The sequence below is a fragment of the Schistocerca serialis genome, chromosome 2 (assembly GCF_023864345.2).
Source record: "Schistocerca serialis cubense isolate TAMUIC-IGC-003099 chromosome 2, iqSchSeri2.2, whole genome shotgun sequence".
In the NCBI taxonomy this organism is placed as follows: domain Eukaryota; kingdom Metazoa; phylum Arthropoda; class Insecta; order Orthoptera; family Acrididae; genus Schistocerca; species Schistocerca serialis.
In genome coordinates this window covers 1,018,112,092-1,018,137,139 of record NC_064639.1, presented here as the reverse complement: position 1 = coordinate 1,018,137,139, position 25,048 = coordinate 1,018,112,092, and the positions used below count along the sequence as shown (strand labels likewise).

The 25,048-nt window shown below is 42.4% G+C and overlaps 1 pseudogene; it reads right to left on the bottom strand.

The window, feature by feature from the left end:
• Positions 1-585: 585 nt before the first annotated feature.
• On the bottom strand, positions 586-703 carry LOC126459663 (5S ribosomal RNA; annotated as a pseudogene).
• Between the last annotated feature and the right edge of the window lie 24,345 nt (positions 704-25,048).

Genomic DNA, 25,048 nt, shown 5'->3' with positions numbered 1-25,048 from the left:
GCAGGAAGTTATAGTTGTTTAGCACTCCCTTCAGCTTACACTGAAATTTGTGCATTCAATACAATTGCTGTTTAAAAAATCGGTAGTATCGTTAGCGTAGGGTTATTTAGGCATTTTAACTGGAGAGGTTCTTTTCAGGCCATTGTTTAGAAACTTGACCTTTTTATCGTTAAATGCCATATTAATCGATATAATAACTTTATTGTAGAATTTATGCCAATACGTATCTCTACACACACCAGATAGTCCCGTAGAATCCACGGTGAGCTCCAAAAGGACCCCTGCATGTGAAATTATCAGAAAGGTCAATGACTTACTTGCAGCTAATTTCACCTTCGAAAAGATGTATACCATCAAAAACATCTAACTAAACTAAACTCCTCCCGAACAGGCCATGAAAGCCCAACGCTAACCACCGGCCGCCGTGTCATCCTCAGCCCACAGGCGTCACTGGATGCGGATATGGAGAGACATGTGCTCAGCACACCGTTCTACCGGCCGTATGTCAGTTTCCGGGACCGGAGTCGCTACTTCTCAATCAAGTGGCTCCTCAGTTTGCTTCTTAAGGGCTGAGTGCACCCCGCTTGCCAACAGCGCTTGGCAGACCGGATGGTCCCCCATCCCAGTGCTGGCCAAGCCCGACAGCGCTTAACTTCGGTGATCTAACGGGAACCAGTGTTACCACTGTGACACGGCCGTTGGCAAAAATACATCTATCAGCTGACTGAAAATATTAAGGAAATACCACCAATAGGAAAATTTTGCCTTTATGAACATAGTCAACCTGTAGACAAACATACGAGTTGCAGAAATTGTTCAAATAATAAAAGATGTACTAATTAAATATGGAAAGTTGTTGTTGTTGTTGTTGTGGTCTTCAGTCCTGAGACTGGTTTGATGCAGCTCTCCATGCTATTCTATCCTGTGCAAGCTTCTTCATCTCCCAGTACCTACTGCAACCTACATCCTTCTGAATCTGTTTCGTGTATTCATCTCTTGGGCTCCCTCTACGATTTTTACCCTCCACGCTGCCCTCCAATACTAAATTGGTGATCCCTTGATACCTCAGAACATGCCCTACCAACCGATCCCTTGTCCTAGTCAAGATGTGCCACAAACTTCTCTTCTCCCCAATCCTACTCAAAACCTCCTCATTAGTTACATGATCTACGCATCTAATCTTCCGCATTCTTCTGTAGCACCACATTTCGAAAGCTTCTATTCTCTTCTTGTCCAAACTAGTTATCGTCCATGTTTCACTTCCATACATGGCTACGCTCCATACAAATACTTTCAGAAACGACTTCCTGACACTTAAATCTATACTCGATGTTAACAAATTTCTCTTCTTCAGAAACGCTTTGCTTGCCATTGCCAGTCTACATTTGATATCCTCTCTACTTCGACCATCATCAGTTATTTTGCTCCCCAGATAGCAAAACTCCTTTACTACTTTAAGTGTCTCATTTCCTAATCTAATTCCCTCAGCATCACCCGACTTAATTCGACTACATTCCATTATCCTCGTTTTGCTTTTGTTGATGTTCATCTTATGCCCTCCTTTCATGAAAAGTTAAGCTTACCAAAACATACACCCAAAATATACAAACTGATAGCATCATTGGATCTTATCTTGTCACATAAATATTTCAGTTGCAATAAAAAGAAATCACAAACAGCGGGATGGCCTAGCATTATGTGGACTGTTAGCCAATATTTACATAAACCACCAAGAACATAATTTTTTCTTAACAAATCATAAGTTTAGTGACAAAGTTATCTACACGTAGATGATACAATCGTTCTGTCCAGTGGCGCAAATGATAAAATAGACATACTTTCACATTAAATCAGAAACATAGATAAATTTTTCTTCAACATAAAAAAATTGAATAGGAATCGGAAACACTAGTTTGGCATACACAAGAAACCAGCAATTACTGACATACGGTAAGTATAAAAAAAGAGTTCATGTGATCCTGATCAACATACCATTGTATGAAGTGAAGAAACTAAACCACATGAATATTATTAAAACATTAGCTTAGAAGCAATGGTTATAGTCCTTCCCACACTGAAAGACTTTAAATAAAATAAAAACGAAAAGAATACATTTGCCTTCTCAATGTCAACAACACAACTTGCTAAAATATCCACCAGATACACAGATATGCCTTTTATAGGAAGCTTGTCGTATAAGGTAGTGTCTCTTCGAAAGTTTCAACAGTAGTACAAATGTCTTCACAATCCAAATGTTTCAACATTATGCTGTTAATAATACAGGTATAGCCACCTACCTACAGAATAAATCTGGCATGGTAAAACTAAAATGTAAATCTAGTTCAAAATATGACTTTGGCCAGCGCCTCATTTCTCTTCGGTTAAACAACTGAAGCAAGTCCACCTTCGATCCTCACGTTCTTGAAGAGAAACGCTGTGTTCAAAGCAATGAAACTTTCTTGGTGATTTTTGTTTATGGGCATTAGGATGTGGTCCAAGCATATTTCATGTTCCAATGCTGAAAATATCTACAGAGGTTATAAAGACAGACAGCAGTACAAACTTTTCACTAGAAATATAAAAACGTTCAGGAAGTGTCATTTGGTTCTGGATTCATCAAATATAGATTCGCAGTGACATGTGTGACGTACTTTGTGGTGTGGAAGTGCTGTATGCTACATTTAGCACTAAGGTCCCCAGCTTGTCTAGTTTCAATCTTTCTTTTCTATTAAACCTGTTTTTTACTTCTGAATTTCTATAGACTCTTAGTACATCATAGCATAGTAATGATTAGACCTGCCAGTTTATCTATGTTTTCCAGGAGGTAATTGTTCTAATGTATCTGAAGTCAGGTCCTAATGCTCCTTTTTGTAGGTCATACGTATACTTGATTGCATATTCTGTGATAAGTGGTGGGCATAGGTTCTTTATTGTATTCAAATATTTGTTGATTTAAACACTGCGTCGACGTCGTGCTTTCTTAGTACTCTTCTGATGTGATCTGACTGCTTTTACGAATGTGAGGAATACTTTCCCTTTAGTTGGTCCGTTTTCACTGGAAGCTCCAGTTAATTTAGATTGTAAGTTCCCTGTTTACCTCCTTGTCAGAAAATCCGGTTCTCCAGAAAACATTTTTTAGACAGTCGAGCTCCTCACTTTCACAGATTCTTTCAGACCGATCCACCAATGTTTTGATCACTCCTCTTTGCTGCTTGAGTTGGTGACTGAAACTTCTAGGTATCTTTCCATGTGAGTGGGCTTGCTGTTTAATTTGTGCCCTGAAGTTCCTTCAGGCTCAGCCAGAGTGAAAATTTACCTTCTTAACTTTTCCATAGTAAACTTTATATTATATATGTTGTGTCGTTTCTTTCGGACATGTCTGAAAGAAGAGACACCATTTTGATCTTGCCGACACAAAGGAATTAAAGACACTAGCTGCTAGTGGGAATTGATTTATATGAATTGGGCAAGTTGAAAGCTTTTGCCAGAACGAGATTTGAAGCTGTGTCTCCTGCGTACTAGGGAGATGCGCAGCCCATTACGCCATCCGTAAACAGTGGGCATCATAACTACGAGGGGCGTTTGAAAAGTCTGTGCAAAAATAAAAACTACTCACGTGATTGGGGTAAACCTTTTTTATTTTTCGACATAGTCTCCTCTTACACTTACACGCTTCGTCCAACGCTGTTCTAACTTGTTGATCCCTTTCGAATAACAGGAATTGTCCAAGTCTGCAAAATAGCTATTAGTTGCTGCAATCACCTCGTCGTTTGAATAAAATCTTTGTCCCACCAGCCATTTCTTCAAATTGGGGAACAAATAGTAGTCAGAGAGAGCCAAGTCTGTAGAATAGGGGGGATGTGAAACGAGTTGGAATCCTATTCCCATTAAATCTGCGACCACAACAGCTTAGGTGTGCGCTGGTGCATTGTCGTTATGGAGAAGGACGTTTTTACGGTCCAATCGCCGGCGCTTTTCTTGCAGCTCGGTTTTCAAGCGGTCCAATAACAATGAATAATATGCACCTGTAATAGTTTTACCCTTTTCCAGATAGTTGATGAGGATTATCCCTCGTGAATCCCAAAAGACAATCACCATAATCTTTCCGGCAGAAAGAATGATCTTCGCCTTTTTTGGTGCAGATTCTCTCTTGGTAACCCACTGTTTAGACGAAACGACATTTAAAATCCTGCAAATTCTTCCTGAACAGCTGCAGACCGTCCTTGCAACACTTTACATGATTCCGTTTTAAGTCAACGCGAGCAATCGCGGAGCCCATCTTGCGGATAGCTTTCTCATGTCCAAATGTTTATGCAAAATATTATGTACCCGTTCATTCGAGATGCCCATAGCACTAGCAATCTCACGCACCTTAACTCTTCTGTCATCCATCACCATATCATGGATTTTATCAATGATTTCTGGAGCTGTAATCTCCAAAGGGCGTCCGGAATATTCATCAATACCAGTGCTCATATGGCCACTCCGAAAATTTTGAAGCCACTTAAAAAAGTTCTAATCGGAGGTGCAGAGTCACCGTAATGTTTATCAAGCTTCTCTTTAGTCTTTAGTAAAGTAATGTTTAATCACCACACGAAATTCTTTTTCGTCCATTTTTTGACTATCACTAGACTTCCTTGATTCCCACGAATGCTAAACACAACGAAATAGACCAATATAGCTGAAACTTGGTGTCTGTTCTTTCCAAAGATACTACTAACTAAACAGGACCTTGATACGCGCCGGTAGTGCCATCTCTCGGAGTTTGCACGGACTTTTCAAAAGCCCATCGTACACGGACTACACTAGCACGCCTCCCATCACACCCAAATTCTTAACTTATACCAAATACTACTAATGTAGTGATCGCGCTCATTAGCTTCATTACGCGCAACATCTCGCCGATTTCCGTAAGATTTCAAGCTCGGTGTGCATCTACACCGACGAGATAATTGGCCGTCATCACCATACGTGGAGTCTACTCTTTCGGAAATGTCACCGCAGCTTCCTACAAGCGGTAGACCCGGTTTGGGATACTGGACCGGCACAAATATTCAACTTTCAAAAAAAAAATGTTCAAATGCGTGTGAAATCTTATGGGACATTACTGCTAAGGTCATCAGTCCCTAAGCCTACACACTACTTAACCTAAATTATTCTACGGACGAACACACCCACCCATGCCAGAGGGAGGACTCGAACCTCCGCCGGGACCAGCCGCACAGTCCATGATTGCGGCGCCTTAGGCCGCTTGGCTAATCCCGCGCGGCTATTCAACTTTCCTTACGTACATAAATAAATGTCCGCTGGAAGTTAATGTCCTTACTTCTTTTGTGTCTTCATTCAATAGTGGCTGCAGGACCAAAATGATATCAGTCCTGTAGGAGTGAGAAGAGCTCAGTTAGCTCTAACAGTCTTTATTCTGCAAGACCTCCATACAGAGGTTGATGGTGGTACCTTGGTGCCTTTCGTGGTGACCTCAGGTGGCATACTTGTCCTGTCGTGAATAGGCAGGCGCCGAGTGCTGTCTCAGCGAAATAGCAGAGCCGGTGCGGCACTACATATGCAAGGACGTTACATGCTTCCGGCAGGCGGCAGCTTACGCTGGGCGGCCAGCCACTCGCACCTGTCGAGCAAGTATGCAGACGCGGAAGAGCCGAACATAGACGCTTTGGGCGCCCAAAGTGCAAATTGTAAGCGCCCTAGACGAGGCCTCTTGGCGGCGCCGACAATAACCATCATGTCTAGTAGCGGCTCTTAACCAGCAGCTGCCTGATGGCACTGCTACACATAGCTGAAGCTTATTTCCTTCTGGCGGGCCGCATTGTTGTTGTTGTTGTGGTCTTCAGTACTGAGACTGGTTTGATGCAGCTCTCCATGCTACTCTATCCTGTGCAAGCTTTTTCATCTCCCAGTACCTACTGCAACCTACATCCTTCTGAATCTGCTTAGTGTATTCATCTCTTGGTCTCCCTCTACGATTTTTACCCTCCACGCTGCCCTCCAATACTAAATTGGTGATCCCTTGATGCCTCAGAACATGTCCTACCAACCGATCCCTTCTTCTGGTCAAGTTGTGCCACAAACTTCTCTTCTCCCCAATCCTATTCAATACTTCCTCATTAGTTATGTGATTTACCCATCTAATATTCAGCATTCTTCTGTAGCACCACATTTCGAAAGCTTCTATTCTCTTCTTGTCCAAACTATTTATCGTCCATGTTTCACTTCCATAAATGGCTACACTCCATACGAACACTTAAATCAATACTGGATGTTAACAAATTTCTCTTCTTCAGAAACGCTTTCCTTGCTATTGCCAGCCTACATTTTATATCCTCTCTACTTCGACCATCATCAGTTATTTTGCTCCCCAAATAGCAAAACTCCTTTACTACTTTAAGTGTCTCATTTCCTAATCTAATTCCCTCAGCATCACCTGACTTAATTAGATTACATTCCATTATCCTTGTTTTGCTTTTGTTGATGGTCATCTTATATCCTCCTTACAAGACACTGTCCATTCCATTCAACTGCTCTTCCAAGTCCTTTGCTGTCTCTGACAGAATTACAATGTCATCGGCGAACCTCAAAGTTTTTATTTCTTCTCCATGAATTTTAATACCTACTCCGAATTTTTCTCTTGTGTCCTTTACTGCTTGCTCAATATACAGATTGACAACATCGGGGAGAGGCTACAACCCTTTCTTACTCCCTTCCCAACCACTGCTTCCCTTTCATGTCCCTCGACTCTTATAACTGCCATCTGGTTTCTGTACAAATTGTAAATGGCCTTTCGCTCCCTGTATTTTACCCCTGCCACCTTTAGAATTTGAAAGAGAGTATTCCAGTCAATATTGTCAAAAGCTTTCTCTAAGTCTACAAATGCTAGAAACGTAGGTTTGCCTTTTCTTAATCTTGCTTCTAAGATAAGTCGTAAAGTCAGTATTGCCTCACGTGTTCCAGTGTTTCTACGGAATCCAAACTGATCTTCCCCGAGGTTGGCTTCTACTAGTTTTTCCATTCGTCTGTAAAGAATTCGTGTTAGTATTTTGCAGCTGTGACTTATTAAGCTGATAGTTCGGTAATTTTCACATCTGTCAACACCTGCTTTCTTTGGGATTGGAATTATTATATTCTTCTTGAAGTATGAGGGTATTTCTCCTGTTTCATACATCTTGCTCACCAGATGGTAGAGTTTTGTCAGGACTGGCTCTCCCAAGGCCGTCAGTAGATCCAATGGAATGTTGTCTACTCTGGGGGCCTTGTTTCGACACAGGTCTTTCAGTGCTCTGTCAAACTCTTCACGCAGTATCACATCTCCCATTTCATCTTCATCTACATCCTCTTCCATTTCCATAATATTGTCCTCAAGTACATCGCCCTTGTATAGACCCTCTATATACTCCTTCCACCTTTCTGCTTTCCCTTCTTTGCTTAGAACTGGGTTTCCATCTGAGCTCTTGATATTCATACAAGTCGTTCTCTTATCTCCAAAGGTCTCTTTAATTTTCCTGTAGGCAGTATCTATCTTACCCCTAGTGAGATAGGCCTCTACATCTTTACATTTGTCCTCTAGCCATCCCTGCTTAGCCATTTTGCACTTCCTGTCGATCTCATTTTTGAGACGTTTGTATTCCTTTTTGCCTGCTTCATTTACTTCATTTTTATATTTTCTCCTTTCATCAATTAAATTCAATATTTCTTCTGTTACCCAAGGATTTCTACTAGCCCTCGTCTTTTTACCTACTTGATGCTCTGCTGCCTTCGCTACTTCATCCCTCAAAGCTACCCATTCTTCTTCTACTGTATTTCTTTCCCCCATTCCTGTCAATTGTTCCCTTATGCTCTCCCTGAAACTCTGTACAACCTCTGGTTCTTTCAGTTTATCCAGGTCCCATCTCCTTAAATTCCCACCTTTTTGCAGTTTCTTCAGTTTTAATCTACAGGTCATAACCAATAGATTGTAGTCAGAGTCCACATCTGCCCCTGGAAATGTTCTACAATTTGAAACCTGGTTCCTAAATCTCTGTCTTACCATTATATAATCTGTCTGATACCTTTTAGTATGTATACAACCTTCTTTCATGATTCTTAAACCAAGTGTTAGTTATGATTATGTTGTGCTCTGTGCAAAATTCTACCAGGCGGCTTCCTCTTTCATTTCTTAGCCCCAATCCATATTCACCTACTATGTTTCCTTCTCTCCCTTTTCCTACACTCGAATTCCAGTCACCCATGACTATTAAATTTTCGTTTCCCTTCACAATCCGAATAATTTCTTTTATTTCATCATACATTTCTTCAATTTCTTCGTCATCTGCAGAGCTAGTTGGCATATAAACTTGTACTACTGTAGTAGGTGTGGGCTTCGTATCTATCTTGGCCACAATAATGCGTTCATTATGCTGTTTGTAGTAGTTTGCCCGCATTCCTATTTTCCTATTCATTATTAAACCTACTCCTGCATTACCCGTATTTGATTTTGTGTTTATAACACTGTAGTCACCTGACCACAAGTCTTGTTCCGCCTGCCACCGAACTTCACTAATTCCCACTATATCTAACTTTAACCTATCCATTTCCCTTTTTAAATTTTCTAACCTACCTGCCCGATTAAGGGATCTGACATTCCACGCTCCGATCCGTAGAACGCCAGTTTTCTTTCTCCTGATAACGAGATCCTCTTGAGTAGTCCCCGCCCGGAGATCCGAATGGGGGACTATTTTACCTCCGGAATATTTTACCCAAGAGGACGCCATCATCATTTAATCATACAGTAAAGCTGCATGCTCTCGGGAAAAATTACGGCTGTACTTTCCCCTTGCTTTCATCCGTTCGCAGTACCAGCACAGCAAGGCCGTTTTGGTTATTGTTACAAGGCTAGATCAGTCAATCATCCAGACTGTTGCCCTTGCAACTACTGAAAAGGCTGCTGCCCCTCTTCAGAAACCACACGTTTGTCTGGCCTCTCAACAGATACCCCTCCGTTGTGGTTGCAGCTACGGTACGGCTATCTGTATCGCTGAGGCACGCAAGCCTCCCCATCAACGGCAAGGTCCATGGTTGATGGGTGGGGGGGGGGGGGGGGGGGGCGCATATCCTCAATAAATTTGAAGCACATTATTCCACTAGGCTGTTTAAAACATTAAAATATTATATTTGCACTATCAATTTTGACGACCCAGTCATGCACATGTGATATATAAGGGTTGAGTAATTGAGCAGTCTCAGATGTCGGACGATCATACACGTCAGGAACATATCCACGCTTTCTGCGATTTCCTCCCACAGTGCTTAGCGTCTCTTATTAGTGCACTATCGCGCTCCTCTGAGTCTGATGTCTTCCACAGTTCCGTAACCTTAATACTTGGGCTCCGGCGTAATGTACATAGCCTGTAATATAATTGTGGTCTTCTAACATGTTGCAAAAACAATGATAGAAATCTTTTATTTTTTTACAAATTGTTTAACTGTTTCTGAACGTATTATCAGGGGCATTTGAAAAGAGACAAGTCGGAGAAGGCCTGATCCGCACCCCCCCCCCCCCAAAAAAAACACACGTTTTTCATATTAGGTGCATTGTGCTGCCACCTGCTGCCAGGTACTCCATATCAACGACCACAGTAGTCATTAGACATCGTGAGAGAGCATAAAGGGGCTCTCCGCGGAAATCACGGACTTCGAACATGGTCAGCTGATTGAGTGTGACTTGTGTCATACGTCTGTACGCGAGACTTCCGAACTCCTAAACGTCCCTACTGTTGTGGATTGGCAAGACAGCCAACCCACTATGAGAGGAAGCCGAAAGGCACGCGTTTTAGCTCACGCAGGCTGGCGTGAGGTGTGGAACATATCAAGGAAATGAGACTAACAAAAAACGTACGTAGCTGCTGGAATACTTAACTTTAATCCATAATTGGTGAACATCGCTCTTGACGGTACATGTTTTACAGCATCAATAGTAACTGGTAATGGCGCCATGCTAGGTCGTAGCAAATGACGTAGCTGAAGGCTATGCTAACTATCGTCTCGGCAAATGAGAGCGTATTTTGTCAGTGAACCATCGCTAGCAAAGTCGGCTGTACAACTGGGCGAGTGCTAGGAAGTCTCTCTAGAGCTGCCGTGTGGCGGCGCTCGGTCTGCAATCACTGATAGTGGCGACACGCGGGTCCGACGTATACTAACGGACCGCGGCCGATTTAAAGGCTACCACCTAGCAAGTGTGGTGTCTGGCGGTGACACCACACCTATGTCCACTGTTTCCGGTGTGATAACGAAGTGGAAACGTGAAGGGATACGTACAGCACAAAGGCGTACAGGCCGATCTCGTCTGTTGACTGACAGAGACCGCCGACAGCTGAAGAGGGTCGTAATGGGTAATAGGCAGACATCTATCCAGACCATCACACAGGAATTCCAAACTGCATCAGGATCCACTGCAAATACTATGACAGTTAGGCGGGAGATCAGAAAACTTGTGTTTCATGGTCGAGCGGCTGCTCATAAGCCACACATCACGCCGGTAAATGCCAAATGATGCCTCGCTTGGTGTAAGGAGCGTAAACATTGGACGATTGATCAGCGGAAAAACGTTGCGTGGAGAGAATAATCACGGTACACAATGTGTCGATCTAACAGCGGGTTATGGGTATGTCGAATGGTCGGTGAACGTCATCTTCCAGCGTGTGTGGTGCCAACAGTTGGAGGCGGTGGTGTTATGATGTGGTCGTGTTTTGCACCCCTTGTTATTTTGCGTGGCACTATCACAGCAGTGGCCAACATTGATGTTTTAAGCACCTTCTTGCTTCCCACTGTTGAGGAGCAATTCGGGGTTGGCGACTGCATCTTTCAACATGATCGAGCTCCTGTTCATAATGCACAGACTATGCGGAATGGTTACACGACAATAACATCCCTGTAATGTACTGGGCTGCACAATGTCCTGACCTGAATACTATAGAGCACCTTTGTGGTGTCGGAACGCCGACTTCGTGCCAGGCCTCATCGACCGACATCAATATCTCTCCTCAGTGCAGTACTCCGTGAAGAATGGGCTACTATTCCCCACTAAACCTTCCAGCAGCTTATTGAGCGTATGCCTGTGAGATTGGAAGCTGTCATCAAGGCTGTGGGTGGGACAACACCATACTGAATTCCAACATTACCGATGGAGGACGCCACGAACTTGTAAGTCATTTTCAGCCAGGTGTCCGGATACTTTTGATCACGTAGTGTATTTTGTAATTTTACTTAACAGAAACTATAGGGATTATAATATCATAAGGTATGGTCCCTAAGGAGTGTTGAAGCCCAAACTCGACGCTAGAGGGACATGGGCGTATACCCATATGACGACAGAGCGACCACATGCACGCGTCGACCGTCCACTGAACTAGGTAGCGCAGAAACAGAGGAATGGAGTCTTCGAAAGAAGAGGAAAGGGTGCAGTACATTTTGATTGAACAAATTAGACAATCTCTGAAAAATGACGCGGTAGGTCGTACAGGTAACCATTTTATTGGTTAGGAATTAACTTTGTGAATGCCACGCGTAACCCTCCCTGTGATACCACATGACACAACCAAGAGAAACACATCAAGCATACAGATTACTGCTGTCGGCGAATACGCTATCATTCTAATTGTGATAATAGCTGCCGTGAATCGCCTCAAAAGCCTTCTATTTTTGGTAATTTCCATGTAGGAAGTTTGACATCAGTGATTATTGTATCTCCTAGTGGCAATCAAACACAAAACTATTCTTTCCAAGGTCCACTGTGAAAATCAAGAAGTTTCATTTGCGACATTCTGCTACAGCTTCCAGTTACCTCTGTACATGATCACTGCTCCAACTTACATAACTGTGGTGACATGGTAGAACTTTCTAGTACCTTCGTCACAGACAACAACTGCCTGTGCTTTCATACAACTCTCTACTCTGATCTGCAGCTCGTTATCAGTAACAAAATGCTGTCCTCCCAGACAGCATTCCATCTGGGCAAAGAAATGTAAATCAGGAGGAGACAAGTCCGAGCTGTGTGACGGGGATCAAATACTTCCCAATCGAAAACGCTGCAGGAGCTTCTTCGTTGCAGCTGCAGTGTGCGGGCGAGCAGTCGTGAAGAAGGACAATGATGACACTCCTCTTCGCTTGCTCTGAATTGCACTCCGTGGACCTTGAAGAATCTTGCTGTGTGGGGCTGCAGTGATGGTAGTGTCATGTTCAATGAATTGTATCAACAAAACTCATTTCCTGTTCCAGGACACAGTAGACATACACCTCCTGACGGAGAAGGACCGATTGCAGTTCTTTCGTTTACTTGTGGAATGAGGGTGTATTGGAATGTGATTTTCACCCTGCAGCGGAGTGTGCGCCGATATGAAAGTTCCTGGTAGATGAACACTGTGTGCTGGACCCAGACTCGAACTCGAGACCTTTGCCTTTCACGGGCAAGTGCTCTACCAACTGAGCTACCCAAGCACGACTCACGTCCCGTCCTCACAGCTTCAGTGGTCGTCGTGTTTGAGTAGCTCAGTTGGTAGAGCACTTGCCCGTGAAAGGCAAAGATCCCGAGATCGAGTCTCGGTCTGACAAACGGTTTTAATCTGCCAGGAATGAGACTGCACTGTTTGGACCCCTCTTTTGTTTCTTCATTTTCGAAACGGACTTTTGTCTCGTTCCATGTGACATTTTTGTTCAAAAATTGATTTTTCACATGGAAGCAGTGGAGAAACGTTAAGCCGAGCCATTCGCTTTATTGAATGATGGCCGGACAGCATCTTGGGAACCTATATAACACAAAGTTTGCCCTACTGAAGTCTCTCATTCGCAATTATAATGTTGAAATCTCGGGATACCAATCACTCAAGAGAGAAATTGTAAACCTACGATTTACTCGAATCGCCTGATCCACCTGCTAAACAGAATCACCGGTTGACACTCGTTCCGTTCTCTGACTGCCTGCATCACGACCGTCTGTACGTCCTGGTTCAAAATTCCTGCATCACTACCGCACTTTGCTGTCACTCATGGAAGTTTCAACGTACACATTACTTCTTCGCCGATGAATTCGGAAGCATTGTACCCCTCAGCATGAAAAGACAGAATTACAGCACGCACTTCACACTTGGTGGGAGACTCTATTGTTCTAGGTATTTTTACATTGGAGATACTGCGCAACATATTTGCGGAGTGCTTCAAAGATTTTGACTAAGATTTTAATTTCGCGACCGATCGAACCTTGAAAGAGAAAAGAAAGTAACGCTCGCATCAGTTTAGCATGAGCTGAGCTGTAGAAACAACATTCACTGAACTTTGTTGCGGTTAAGAGATAATTTATTGCATGCTATGTGTCGATATTATCCACAGTCTTATTTGCTAGATATGCCCATGTTTGGGAGAAACAGAAATATTTGAAACACTAGAGAAAGGTCGTTCGTATTCACGGAAAATGTACATCAGTATGTTTTATAGAAATTATTGGCATTCCATTCACCTCAGTTCAACATGTATCCTGCTGCTTAGTAGCCATGGATGATGGCATCGACGAGTAGAAGGAGTGAAGTGCGTCATGTGATATAGCCATCCATGCTGAATTCATCTGGTTCCAGAGTTCATCTGTGGTGGTAGACGTTGGCCCACAGTGCTGCACCCGTTGCTTCACAATATCCCACACATTTTCGACTGGTGACAAGTTTGTTGATCTGGCTGGCCCGGGCAAAAGACTGACATCCTGTGACACCAAGAAGGCTACCGTTCGTGCAGCAATATGAGGTCGTGCATTGTCTTGCTGGAAATAGCGTCTGGGGGTGTTGTGCAGAAAGGGTATGGCTACGGGTCGCAGTATGTCATTCATGTAGGTCACACTGGTCACAGTGCCCTGGAATGCACCAACTATGATTTGTGATTGTATCCAACAGCACCCCATACCGTAAGGTCTTGAGTTGGCGCTGTATGTCTTGTGCGAATGCAGTCCCTGTGATGCCACTGTCCCTGTCTGCGGTGAACCAAAATGCGGCCATCATTTTCAAAGAAACTTAAGCAGGATTCGTCCGAAAACACTATTTAAAGCAATTCCTCTCCTCAGTGGCGTCGTTCCATACGCCCATTCATCAAAGCTAGGCGCACATAATCCATGCCATTATAAACGGCGATGGAGTGTCATGCTGTGTTCCGCTGTTCCACTGTTGCACAAGAGCCAAGGAGGACGCAGATCTGTCCTGCAATGCCATTCGAATGAGGTGTCGATATTCTAGGGAAGGGTGGTGGGTCGGGAGGGGGGGGGGGGGGTAGTGGGACTGACCCATTTCGTCGTGTTCTACGGCCTTCCGTAAACCATTATGCACGCACCCGTTGCACTGCCGACACACTTCGTCCCAGATGAACAGCAATTTCCCGGAGGAATGCATCACATTCTCTCATGCCAATAATGCACCCTTTTTCAAACTCGCTAATTTTCCGGTAAAGTTCGCTCATACGTCTACGAAGCGTCCTAATCAAGTCACCCTGATTCATTGTCTTCGGTTTATAGCGAAACCAAAGGCGGCCGCAGGCACTTTTTCCCGGTTTTAAGCCGTGATATCGATGTTGACGTTGAACCCGCGGGCCAACATGTTTCAAATGCTAACCATGCAGAACATATTAAAGTACATGCCCCGTGAATACGAACGTCGTATCTCTAGCCGTTCAAGGCGTTCTGCTTTTTTTCTGAACATCAGTGTACTTTACATTACACGGTACAGTTTGGACTGCACTACTGGCCATTAAAATTGCTACACCAAGAAGAAATGCAGGTGATAAACGGGTATTCATTGGATAAATATATTATATTATAACTGACATGTGATTACATTTTTCACGATACTTGGGTGCATAGACCCTGAGAAATCAGTACCCAGAACAACCACCTCTGGCCGTAATAACGGCCTTGATACGCCTTGGCATTGAGTCAAACAGAGCTTGAATGGCGTATACAGGTACAGCTGCCCATGCAGCTTCAACACGATACTATAGTTGATCAAGAGTAGTGACTGGCTTATTGTGACGAGCCAGTTGCTCGGCCACCATCGACTAGACGTTTTCAGTTGGTGAGAGATCTGGAGAATGTGCTGCCCAGGGCAGCAGTCGAACATTTTCTGTATCCGGAAAGGCTCGTACAGGACCTGCAACATGCGGTCGTGCATTATCCTGCTGAAATGTAGGGTTTCGCAGGGATCGAATGAAGGGTAGAGCCACGGGTCGTAACACACCTGAAATGTAACGTCCACTGTTCAGAGTGCCGTCAATGCGAACAAGAGGTGACCGAGACGTGTAACCAATGGCACCCCATACCATCACGCCGGGTGATACGCCAGTTAGGCGATGACGAATACACGCTTCAATGTGCGTTCACCGCGATGTCGCCAAACACGGATGCGACCTTCATGATGCTGTAAACAGAACCTGGATCCATCCGAAAAAATGACGTTTTGCCATTCGTCCACCCAGGTTCGTCGTTGAGTACACGATCGCAGGCACTCCTGCCTGTGATGCAGCGTCAAGGGTAACCGCAGCCATGGTCTCCGAGCTGATAGTCCATGCTGCTGCGAATGTCGTCGATCTGTTCGTGCAGATGCTTGTTGTCTTGCAAAGTTCCCCATCTGTTGACACAGGGATCGAGACGTAGCTGCACGATCCGTTACAGCCATGCGGATAAGATGCCTGTCATCTCGACTGCTAGAGATACGAGGCCGTTGGGATCCAGCAAGTCGTTCCGTATTACCCTCCTGAACCCACCGATCCCATATTCTCCTAACAGTCATTGGATCTCTACCAACGCGAGAAGCAGTGTCTCGATACGATAAACCGCAATCGCGATAGGCTACAATCCGGCCTTTATCAAAGTCGGAAACGTGTTGGTACGCATTTCTCCTCCTTACACGAGGCATCACAACAACGTTTCACTAGGCAACGACGGTCAACTGCTGTTTGTGTATGGGAAATCGGTTGGCAACTTTCCTCGTGTCAGCACGTTGTAGCTGTCGCCACCGGCGCCAAACTTGTGTGAATGCTCTGAAAAGCTAATCATTTACACATCACAGCATCTTCTTGCTGTCGGTTAAATTTCGCGTCTTTAGCACGTCATCTTCGTGGTGTAGCAGTTTTAATGGCCAGTAGTGTATTACTCTAGCCTTAGGATCGATGTTGGTACCGTAAATTATTACTCCGAAAATGATTGTTTTTAAAATTTAAGAACAACTTTCTCCTATCCGTTTTCGGGATACAGAAGCAAACAGTGATGAACTATTACTGTAATTATAATATATTTCAAATTATATAAGGGTATATTGTGTTCCTTACAAATAATCAGTTTTCTTAACTCAAAAAGAGGTATCTGCTGTCTTAAACTTCTCATTACTCCTTACAAGTGTGAGCTCTCACACACGTACGTGTGTGTGTGTGTGTGTGTGTGTGTTTGTGAGTACGTGTGTGTACATTTTTGAACGAACGTGCAGACGTCTGCTGCTACCAAACTCCGAGCTGTAGCTGAGTGTGCATGCACGTTAGCTTTTGTGTCAACAGTCGTCACTTCTTTCTCGCCCTATCCTGCGGGTAAAACTGTGTGTCTTGGAAATTATTTTATCAGCCTGCGTGCGAAAAAGGACGTGCGCCGTACATTTCTGAACACGCACTCGTGGGCGTTTGCGTGAGTTTATGTACATGTCTGTATGAGAGGGCCTTTTCTGTATCACTACGCAGCTGGCTCTCTCTAACGTCCATGACAGTAACGAAGCTTGCAAAGGCCAGCGGTGCAGCTCGGAACTAACGGAGATCGATTCTCTCCATTCCACGGTACGGACTAGAGTGTGCGAAGCAATAATCTACTTTTCATAACAAAACACTCACATGCTGGTTACTGGTCAACGTTTTGAATTAAATCGCATCCAAATGGAAAATGTAAAACGTCACCGTAGATGTATATTTGTTGCTCTGCAGGTCAGCATGTACATGTGTCCCGTAGATATTGTAGCGGATACGACTATCACACTTTTAGTACAGCTGGATTTCACAGACGCTGCGATTCCTTGCTTAAGTTTTAGCTTACAGAAGAGAGAGGGAAAACTAAGGTACTAATTAACAAAAATAATAAGAATGCTACTATCTATCAAATATTTAAGTAAGTAGACACCACTTGTCGCTTCAGTGAGCTGAGACTTTAGTGACCTTTTCATATCGGTGTAACTTACGACATGCAAATCTGAACAAAAATGAAAAATAAATGTAAGAAACATTGAAATTACATAAAAATACCACAAAGAATTTCTAATGGTGGGCGGACTGATTGAAGTCTCACGACAAAAGAACCAAATGATTGCTATCAAATCGATGTTTTGCTAAAAGAAATTTTATTGTGGCTACGAAAAATGCATCTTTTAAAGGGATGAAGTGACATCTGTAACCACGCTGCCCTCAGCGCAAGTCCACAGTTCCTTGGTATTTGCTGCAGAAAATGTGACCTGAGCAATGTAATGTAATTAAGTTTGTCGAGTAGTATATCAAAGATTGTCGAGACGCAGGGTATCATATAAACTCAGGTGTCGATTTTCTGAGGGCGTGTACTGGAACTTTAAATCAGTAGAACTTAACACATATACAGGATTTAGGTTCTCCTCTGTATTTCATGCATAATGAACATATTGCAATGAAAGTAGCTTATGATAATTGGAAATCAAAACATTAATATCTTTTATAAACGAAGAACGCTCTTAAAGAACTGACACTGAGGGATCTTATCTTTTTCGTTATTTGTTAATCTATAGAAATGGACTGTTTGGCAGCATCAGATGTTTATAGAGAACGTTCGTAATATTCTTATACAGAAACGTTCGCAATTTCTACACAGAAATTCTGAATAAAAACAAGTCAATTTAATAATGGGGTTGGAGAAATTACAATATATGAAAACTCAAACATAAATGTATTTGTTGTAAAACATTAAATTGATAATTGACTATATTAAATTAAAATTACAATCATATTGAAAGTCTTTAAATTACAATAATTAACATTATATGCAGTCATTTCTTTCCATTTCCCTGATTTGTCGTATTCATGCCAGGTAGAAATGGTATTTCGTAGGTAGAACTTGTTATAAGCCGTTAAAAGCTGATGCTTTTGTGAAAATATTTGTGTGGCGTTCGTGGGGAGATTGTACTAAATTAACGTTGGTCAAGTGCAAGTTATTATAATAAATTTTGTGAATGTGACGGATAGCAAAGTAGAAAATGTAATAAATGGAAGATGTTTGCAACTGAAATTTTTATTTTCAGCCTTATATTGAGAATACGATCCGTTAGATTTTTTAGTACCTCGGACGTGTCTGGAACAGTGGAGAAGAGATTTCAGCGTGAACTACAAGGCTCCAGCTAAATAGATTAGTACACAAATTTCGAAAGACTGTACTTGCTCAACTTTTCAGTTGAAGTATAAAACGAAGTTACAAGTCAAATAATTAATGCAGCGGCTCGGACGGAAATGGCAGGTTCTCACAAAGAGGAAAACGCGTGGTCTTCGTCACTCAGGCGAGTGTAACGGACAAGATGAGAAGAGATTGACGTGAGTTCAGCGGAAATTACCAAGCCCAAACTGCTCACAGCTTTCGCTGCGTCGAGGTGATAAGGGGAGCACATTAAACTCTCTGCAAACTTCACGGAGGGCAAAGTGCCATGCAAGTCAATTTTGCTACAAGCGCAAGTCCTCAGAAACACTCAGTCCCAGTTGAGATTGAAAGTAAATGAATGTAACTAATTAAATGAAGTATTTACGTATTTGAAAAGCCTTCTAAAATTAGTAAATGTAGATCCTTAACAATTGATTTTCAAAGTTTTGAAAAAGGATAAGTGGATCTACATTAATTTTAAAGGAAAACTACATTTATATTAATTTTAAAATCAGTTTTGCTAGAAGCTCTAAACTTTGTGACACTGCTGATGTTGTGCACAATCTTTTTGCCATCATGATATGTTTCAATTCAAGGACATTGGATTCAGCGAAGAATAAATTTTCAGCATAAAGTGCTAATTACTATGCATAAAATCACAAAATTGAATCACACTCACGATGTGCGGAATGCTATATATTTTTTTTTAACATGTGTGTACATCGACGTTTTCCTGTTAAGATTTTCGACAAGATTAGGTGGTACTATACGTAAAACATTGAAAAGGTGTAATTGAAGTAAACTGGTATACTTACTTCGAAAAAGAAACTTTTGGGAGTATTACGGATAGATTCTTTTTTATTAAATAAAGAAAGACACTTTTGTATTAAGAGAAGTCAGATAAATTCTAAAGATTTTTGTAGAATAAACAGTGAAGGAAATGAAAGAAATACTGAGAATGGTATAAAAGTAGCAGACATCGACAGCAACACATTGTCTGTTTTGCGGAGAATTTAATTTGTACATAAAGTGTGGATCAAAGTGACGAAAAGAAGCGAAAGGGAAAACATTTGCTTGTTAAATATCAGAAGTGGTGAAGACATTGCTCTAGATGCAGTTTGAAATTTTCTACATGGGATACAATACAACACAAAATGATCGATGCAAGAGCGATATCAGAAGCAGATTTACGCAGACAAAAGAAACTTTCTTCAAGAAGAGGAATGTATTTGATATTAAATATTCAGATGCAAATAAGAGAAAAATTCCAGAAAGTGTAGATCTGGAGTAAGCCGCTTAAACTAAGTGACACTTGAACCATGAGAAAACTGGAGGCAGTGCTACAGAAGTATTAAAAGATTTGCACTTATTTGGATCAGTTAAATATTTCATTGCAGACTGCTCAGATTTTAGTGGTCCCGCAACAGCAGTAGGAACCTGAATCCAGTCTGTTATTCTGTGAAGATTAGAGACATATTTTTCGTGAACATCTGCAATCAGTACACCGATTTTTCCGATCTATATTTCGTGAGAATTTTATCACTTCGGATGATTTTTCATAGCTGAACAGCTTTACTTTTTAAGGGATGAAAGCAGATTAGAATATAACGTCTCGTTGACGAACAGATCATTACCGACGAAAATCAAGTTCTGATTGAAGGAGAAAACCGGTCAAGTCCTTTTCAAAGGAACCATATATGAAATTTGGCTGCAGCAATTTAGCGATCACGCTAAACCTAAACCCGTGAAGCGGGACGAGAATTTGTTGCAATCTTTCTCAAAATGTGGAGCCAGTGACACAATTCTCAGTTCTCAGACGCGTATATGGTGACTCTCCATTATCTGACAGGGCGTCCACTGTTAGCAGCTTTATATCTTGTGTGCCTTACGTTATGTTTATGTAAGTTTAAGGCGTTGTACTTCGATTACTCTGCATCTTTCACATCAGAACTTCACACAGATGCGAGTATTTCTACATGGTACCACACAAGATGATTGACCCGAAATATACACCTTGATGACTTGGTAAAATTTCGACATTTATCCAATAAATTTTGCATGACATGTTCTCATTGTCATATATTGTTTTACCATAAAGTGAATCGAAGTTTTTCGCATTTATGGTTCAGAAAATTTGAGGTTCTCGAACTAAATGAATTCAGTGTGTCTACGCTACCTTCTCCAGTTGTTACTGTTAAGGTGGAGGATATACTTGGAAACTTGAGAGACGCGTACCACCGGAATATAAAGTTCAAGCCAAGGAGGGTTATTCATTTGAACCATGACCCGGAAGGAAAGAGGATATAAGGTAATGGAGTTTAGACGGAATGTATAATTAAAATACTGTTTCTTGGGGTCTAGACGGAATATGAGAAGATATAAATCTGGCAGAAGACGGAGAATTTTGGGCAACTATCTTTTCGCTAGAAACAGAAGGGGATCAGAATTCTGGATAACCATTCATCATGCAATGCAAAATATGGAGGATGTTGGATGTAAGGGGGGAAGAGGTTTAGTCAAGATAGCAGAAGAGGAGTACAACGAAGCAGTTGATTGATTCTTCAGATAAAAAAAAATAGTTTCAAAATTATTATGCTGCAATCGACTTCTCGACTAAAATTTTAATGGAATAATTTGATCATCTGGCAGTGACACAGAGCCAGTAACCAGGCTTAGTGTTTAAGTACCTGGAGTCATGTTCGACATATTTGGAATTGGAGTTTAGATATCTACTTCTCGCAGTTTCGCAAATTAGGTACATCCCGAGAGAGAGAGAGGGGGAGGGGAGGGAGGGAGAGAGAGAGAGAGAGAGAGAGAGAGAGAGAGAGAGAGAGAGAGAGAGAGAGAGGGAGGGAGGGAGGAAAAAAAACGACGCACAACGAAGGAACTGGTCACAAATTGATATTCGTACAGGTGTCGATGGAAAATACAAAATTGTAAACTTTGGAAGCCGATGAGTGAATGTGTTACGCTAGAGCACAGTTTAACAGCGCAAGTGGCAAAAATAATAAACAAGTAACATGTTCATACCGGAGCATAATTTTTTCGCAAATTTCATTCCGTGTACTCAGTTGAACAGTAACTATACCTCACACACAAGCGCATGAACAATATAAGCAGAGGGGACGAGTAGTTGGGCTCAGAGAGGCCGGCTGGAGCAATTGGGAATAGCTCGAGATATGAATAAGAGCGATGCCATTATTCGACGATGTTGGCGGGAATGGGTGAACCATGGCCGAACAGCGTCAGGGAGGAAGCAGTCGACCTAGTAAGAAGTCAGAACGTGAGGACCGTGCAGTCCCAAGTGTAGCAGTCACAGTCCCGGCTTCATCATTATCATCGATGCAGCCTGCTAATGGTACTCTATTGATCACAAGGACCACTAATGGACTGCTCACAGAAAGGGGGCTGAGCTCAAGGCGCCCCTTGCACCAATTACCATTAGCCCCTGTACACCAACAAGCTCGTATGCAGTGGTGTCAGGAACATTCCGCATGGAATCTCACTGACTGGGGTAGAACTGTCATCAGTGATGAGTTCTGCTTCGAACTGAGACCCGATGACAAGCGCTCTGGACAGAGGGGGGATAACATCGTGACTGTCGCCCACCACATGCCTTGACAACCACGAGTGACGGTCAAGGGGGACCATTTCATTTCATAACAGGAACCTTTGCTTGTCATCCGCTGAACCCTTACAGCTCAGCGATATGTCGACTGCATTCGACGCCCCTTTTCGTTGCTCTTCATTGCAAGCCATCCTGGGCTTACATTTCAGCAAGATAATGCCCGCCCGCACACAGAGAAAGTTTACACTGCTTGTCTTAGTGCTTGCCAAATCCCACCTTGGCCAGCAACGTAACAGGATCTCTCCCCAACTGGAAACGTTTGGAGCGTTATGGGGAGGGCCTTCCAAACAGCTCGGAATTCTGATCATTTAACGCTCCAATTGGACAGAATTCGGCACAGATGTCTCTCAGGAGGACATCCATCAATTCTGACAATCATTGCCAAGCCGAGTAACTGTTCGAGCAAGAGCCAGAGGTCGAACAACGCGTTATTGCCTTCTTGTTCTTAAATAAATCACGTAATATTTCTGAAATTGTAACCATGTACATACACATTTACCGATATCTGTCTCATTCGGATAATACCTTCGTGATACGTCTTGTTTTGACTTAGAATTTCTATGTTAATATTAACTATCAATTTCCTGTCTCGCACTTGGTACTTGAGCCTGAGCTCCGTCTCTGATATTAATCTGTAGCCTTCTTTCAATCGTCGGAAAGACTGCGTCCGAAAGAAGTGGAGAGGTGGTTAGAACGTTGAACTCGCATTCGCGAGGACAGCAGTTCAAAGTGCATGTCACTATTCTAACATAGGTTTTCTGCGATTTCTCTAAATAGTTTCGGGCAAATGCAGGGATGGTTTCTTTCAAATGGCGCCGCCGATTTCCTTCCTCACGTTTGTGTTCTGTCTGTAATGACCCATGTGTAGCAGAAACGTAAATCCCTAAGCTTCCTTCCTTCCTTCCTTCCTTCCTTTGGAAAGACTATTTTAGAGCCCACGCTCTTAAATTAAACACTGACAAAGCAACTGTACTGGATGGCTATAGTTAAACTTTCGCTATTTGAGCCAATGTGGATGAAAAACTATTTACCGTATGCTTACCCAACTTTATAGGAATTATATTCATACATTGTTATTAGTGTTTGTGTCATGAATTGCCATTAGGTGCTGTAACTGGTGCTGTGACGTAGGGTTGAAAAACAGGCATCAGTGTGCATTCAAATTGCACACAGTCAACATATGTATAGAAAAGATGAGAAAGGCTTGACTCGTAAAGCTGTTTCATCAAAACAACTGCAACAGTGCTACTGCTCATTGCAAGTATCGACGCATTAAATGAATAGAGAGAAGTCTTCATTTCGCATGAGGTTGAAGAACATGATTTGGAAGTTCGAATTAACTGGCGATTTTGGGAGAAGCCAGCGGTCAGCTGCACCACAAATTGTTGAAGAAGCTTCTGTTACCATGGATGAGAATGCTGGACGCAATATGCAATCTTCAAGCAGTGCACGAGGTGTGTCATGACAGCCGAACACTCCATGGTCAACCATTCGTAAAGTCCTGCAAACAATAGTGAAATGGTAGCCTTTCAAACTTGCAGGCTGCCGTAGATGCTGCCGGTCGTCACGTTGGTCAACGCAGTTAACAAGTGTAACCCTCTAATACCAAAATTAAAATGTATTTCTCTCAGTTCTTTATTCGTTATTTCTCTTCCACAGGTCTTTACAAATGGTGCCACAAAGTTTTATTGTCGTACGATCACTCGTTCCTGATGGGGGGGCCTCTCAAATAGCGAAACTTTAATCACGTATAACCACCATGTATTGTGTTCGCATCAAAGGCGAACGTACTCCTAAGTTTTAGTCTCGTATTCGAACATAAAGCATTTTTCGACGGAACTCACAAAAAAAAAGGTTCTGTTGAAGTTGCTCATTACTTTCATTCATCCTGACGCTACCGATTTCTTTTACTTTGGCTTACGTAAAAATAAATTGTGGCTTCATCTTCTATGCTGCAGTAAAAATCCAACGCCGAGCCTTACGATTCAGAAATTTTTACAGTTAGTTAATTTCTTTCACGTTCCAAGGCTCATTTGTTCGATTAATCGTAGTGATATAGAACGAGTCATTTTACATTCACATTACACATATATTCATATGTAAATATGGATAAAGGAACATTCCTTTTTTAAAAAATACAGTTTTGGTTAATAATTCTTATCCATCACCTTACACATATTACAGAAACAGAAATTACTCTAAGGGAATAGGAGTTAGCAAGGACAAACTTTTTCAGTCTGTTTTCGAATTTAACTTTGCTGTACATTTTATGTCATTGCGTAGGAGATCAGAAATTTTGGTCCCAGAAATGTGCACAAAGTTTTGTGCTAAAGACAGCCTTAATGTTCGGCAATGAATGTAGTTTCTTCTTTTGGTACTTTAATTTCGTATATAATTGTTGGTTTCAAACTGCAGTGGATTATTTATAGCAAATTCATGCGGAAAAAAATGCACTACTGGCCATTAAAATTGCTACACCAAGAAGAAATGCAGATGTTAAACGGGTATTCATTGGACAAATATATTATACTAGAACTGACATGTGATTACATTTTCACGCAATTTGGGTGCATAGATCCTGAGAAATCAGTACCCAGAACAACCACCTCTGGCCGTAATAACGGCCTTGATACGCCGGGGCATTGAGTCAAACAGAGCTTGGATGGCGTCTACAAGTACAGCTGCCCATGCAGCTTCAACACGATACCACAGCTCATCAAGAGCAGTGACTGGCGTACTGTGAAGTTACCCTGCAGGGATCGAATGATGGGTAGAGCCACGGGTCGTAACACATCTGAGATGTAACGTCCACTGTTCAAAGTTTCGTCAACGCAAGCAAGAGGTGACCGAGACGTGTAACCAATGCCACCCCGAACCATCACGCCGGGTGATACGCCAGTATGGTGATGACGAATACACGCTTCCAATGTGCGTTCACCGCGATGTCGCCAAACACGGATGCCACCATCATGATGCTGTAAACAGAACCTGGATTCTTC